The sequence below is a fragment of the Echinops telfairi genome, unplaced genomic scaffold (assembly GCF_000313985.2).
Source record: "Echinops telfairi isolate 266 unplaced genomic scaffold, ASM31398v2 ScPeMD7_7469;HRSCAF=8507_0, whole genome shotgun sequence".
NCBI lineage: Eukaryota > Metazoa > Chordata > Mammalia > Afrosoricida > Tenrecidae > Echinops > Echinops telfairi.
Genome location: NW_022111372.1, coordinates 42,012,635 through 42,016,799, shown reverse-complemented (window position 1 = coordinate 42,016,799; position 4,165 = coordinate 42,012,635). Strand labels below are relative to the sequence as shown.

Genomic DNA, 4,165 nt, shown 5'->3' with positions numbered 1-4,165 from the left:
AGGAGCTGATACCAAGGGCTCAAGTAGAAAGCAAATGTTTTGAGAATGATGAGAGAAACAAATATACAAAAGTGCTTGACACAATGGATGTATGTGTGGATTGTAATAAGAGTTGTACAAGCCCCCAATAAAATGATTTAATTATTAAAAACAAAAAGTTCAATTGCGGAACATTCTGGCTTACAACTTTGCACTGGTACATGATACTAGTATTTCCTTGTTCTTTGCAGCCATTACAGTATATTTTTAAGAGCGCTGGTGCACAGTAGGTTACTCATTGGGCTGCTAACCATTAGGTCAGCAGTTCAAAACCACCAGCAGCTGCTCTGGAAAAAGATGAGGCTGTCTGCCCTACTAAAGATTTACAATTTTAGGAACCCTATACACGGTTTCTTTGAGTTGGTTTCAACTCAATAACAGTGGGTTTTGGTTTGGGGATATATTAAATGCATTATCTTATTAATTAATGAGTTAATAAAAATATATTACTACAGGTATTTCAATATAATCGAATTCTTTTGAAACCACCTAGATTTTAGGCATCTTAAATACAATTTTTTAAATACATTTTTTAAAAGGAGGTCTGTTGACACTCTTCCCCAAATAAAGCAAGCAAGTGGGTGAGAATACTGCAGTATGTCCACTTGGCAGGTTGTAACCCTGCACGTGCTGGTCCCCTTCAAACCTTTGCACCTTCCTCACCTACTTTTAGAGTGGAGGTTCTCCAAGCTTTCTCGCTCAGGGAAAGCTTAAACCTGAAACTGGACCCTCTCCTTCTCCTGCCTGGTAACATCTTGCGCACCTCTCTGCTGACAATGCGTTCTAGCGATCGCTTTACGTCCTGCTCTCTAGGACCAAGTGCATTTGTCAAAGAACATGGCATCTATTGGCTATTTGCGTAATCACTCCAGGCTTTAGAAAAGCATTCCTTAATAAAAGATGGTGTGTGACAAAAATAAAAAATGTTAATTCATCTTGGAATTAAAATGTGACATTACGGGAGGCTGGAGGGATGGTGGGGTAGAAAGGGGGAACAGATTACAAGGATCTACATATAACCTCCTCCCTGGGGGATGGACAGCGGAGAAGTGAGTGAAGGGCCACATCGGACGGTGTAAGATATGACGAAATAATAATTTATAAATTACCAAGGGTTCTTGGGGGCGGGGGGAGCGGGGAGGGAGGGGAAAATGAGGAGCTGATACCAAGGCTCAAGTAGAAAGCAAATGCTTTGAGAATGATGATGGTAACAAATGCACAAATGTGCTTGACTCGATGGATATATGTGTGGATTGTGATAAGAGTTGTACGAGCCCCCAGTAAAATGATTTTTTTAATGTGACATTAAATAAAAGTACAGACTGTCATTTTCAAGTTTTATTGACTGTTTTCCGGTTTACATTTTTAAATTCTTTTTTCTAAATCTAACATACGTTGTAATACATTTTCTCTCCAGAGAGGGCGTCCACTTTAAAGAGCCAGGAAATGTCGGACCTCGTATTGCTGGTTTTCAATTCGGTCCGCTACCTCCTTATAAAGGAGGGAGAGGCGGAGGTGGGTGGGGGAGGAGACGCCGGCTCGCTGTTGCAGGGTCTCCTCTCCCTCTGAGCGTTTGAGGGGCGATGTCTGGGCGCGGGAAGGGCGGGAAAGGCTTAGGGAAAGGCGGTGCTAAGGGATAACATCCAAGGAATCACGAAGCCGGCAATTCGCCGCCTGGCGCGCCGCGGCGGCGTTAAGCGCATCTCTGGACTCATTTACGAGGAGACGCGGGGTGTGCTCAAGGTGTTCCTGGAGAATGTGATCCGGGATGCCGTGACTTACACAGAACACGCCAAGCGCAAGACGGTCACGGCCATGGACGTGGTGTACGCCCTGAAGCGCCAGGGCCGCACGCTCTATGGCTTCGGCGGCTGAGCCGGCCCGCCGCCCAGGCCGTGGGTTAGCCGCTTCATCAAGGCCCTTTTCAGGGCCACCCACTAGGCACACGGAAGGGCTGTGATGCTCCAGTTCACTCAACGGCGAAGCTACCCCGGGGCAGTTGTTGCTATGGTTACAAACCCGTGGCGCTTCTCAAGGCAGAACGTAGCGGTTTGGTAATTTTCTGTCTAGCTATTTGGTTGGTTCTCAGCTGGACAAGCCGGCGTTATAGGTCAAGTGACTGCCTGTGGGTGCTAGGGTTAAATGGCTTCTGGCTTTTATAAAACTGTTCAGGGCTTCCACCCCCCAACCCCAAGCCATAGGTTTAGCCAACCGAGCTAACTGCTCGGTTCTTTTGTATGTTAATCTACTGAACCGAATGGATGTTGCTAATGCAAATGCTCCTGCAAAAGCGGTTTGTGTGGGTGCGTCAGATTTTTCTAGTGCTCAGTTCAGGTTTTCACAATCCAGTAAGTCTGAAGACTGGAAGTGGACCCCAGGTTGCATACAGCTACTGAGAGAAAAATCCTTTCTTAAATTAACTACGGATTCTGGAGGCAGACTTAACTAAGCATCGGGGAGCCAGGACAGCTGGTGACTGGAAAGGCGGGGTCTCTGGATGACTTGAGATCCAGGGATTGGCAGCCGGGTCAGAAGACGGTGCTGCTGCTCCACGACTGCAGCCAGGCAGCGATGCAGCCCATTAGGCCACGCCGAGCCAAAGGCAAGTGAATTGTACGAACTGTATCTAAACACATCCGAAGGTCTTTTTTAGAACTAGCTTACCATTTCAAATGACGAATTTTATACAGAACAGCTCTTCTTAGAGGAGTATATTGTTTACAGTTGTGAGAGGGAGATGCTATTTTCAATTGGTTGGGGTTCTATTATTTCTAGTCTATATATTCTATGTAACTATGTTTCTATTACATAACAATAATATATTCTATACTATATAATACACGATTCTCCAGAGTAAAACATTCTATTGTGTAATAGAATATACTATATATGGAATATACTACATCATTTACAATAGGATATGTATTCTGTTACAGAATAGAGAACATTTATAAAACATTTACTAATGTATAATAGAGTAGTGGTGGTGGTGGCTCTATTGAGTAATCCCCAACACATAGCAACCCTATGTACAAAAGACTTCCAGGTTCCTGAAAGAATAGGCTGCCTACTTCAGAGGGATTAACCACAGAGAACTGTGGGTAGCATCAAAACACTGTCATAAAATGGATTGACACAGTAACTGCAACAATGGGCTCAAACAACAAAAAAACCCAATTGTGATCGTAAATTCATATTATAAATATTCTATAGGTGCATAGACTATGTCCTCTAGATCTTCTTTGAGGTGGTTAGATTGCTAATATATAGTATGTAATGAAATACTGTGCTTGTTGTTAGGTGCTAAGATAGCTTTGCCGTGGCCCTGGAGTGAAACTCCTCAGCTATTTCCCTGGTTACAAAGCCCCACACTTAGCAGGCTTCAAGAGTGTCATCCTGGATCAGGTGTGTGGGATGTGTGTTCAAAGCATTTGAAACTGCCAAGTGAAAAAAACAGAAAAAAGAGCACGGGGAAAACTACACTGCACTGCACATCTGTTTGCAGCAAAATTCAAGTGGGTTCTCTAGACTTGTTTTGCTAGAATTAAGGAGGGTGACCCAGAGAATTCATATCACTGGGAAGAGTGTCCCTGAGGGTGGGAGTTGATTGGATTAATATTATGTATGAAACCATTACTTGGGATTAGGTCTGTGCAAATCTTTATTTTGGAGACATCTTCTTCCTTTACCAAGATAATTCATTTTTCACAGAACACTTCCCTGATCCTTGTAGACGTGAGCCAGCTGCCTCTTTCCAAACACTGGAGAGTCTAAATTGCTTTTAAACTCTGACCACTGCTGATCAAAGCAGACTTTTTATATGGCCGCCACTACACTCTGAGATTGGATTATGTAATCATTCATTCACTCAGAATACTTTATACTTCCTGGAACTGAAGATATAAGTTAATGAGGTAAGTATCATCAAACCACCCCCAGGAAATGTGGTAAAGTCATTACATAATTGCACCACGACACTATACTGAGGGAAGAACAAGACCCTAGAGGTACTCAGAGTCAGAGTCAGAGATACAGATTTGTGAGTTATTTAGACTAAGAATATTAGAAGCTACTTACCTTCCTGACTTCTCCAAATTGTATTTTTTTCTAAGTTTCAAAATGAAAT

The 4,165-nt window shown here is 43.2% G+C and overlaps 1 pseudogene; it reads left to right on the top strand.

The window, feature by feature from the left end:
- The first annotated feature begins 1,622 nt into the window (after positions 1-1,622).
- Positions 1,623-1,914, top strand: LOC101663345 (annotated as a pseudogene).
- Positions 1,915-4,165: the final 2,251 nt, after the last annotated feature.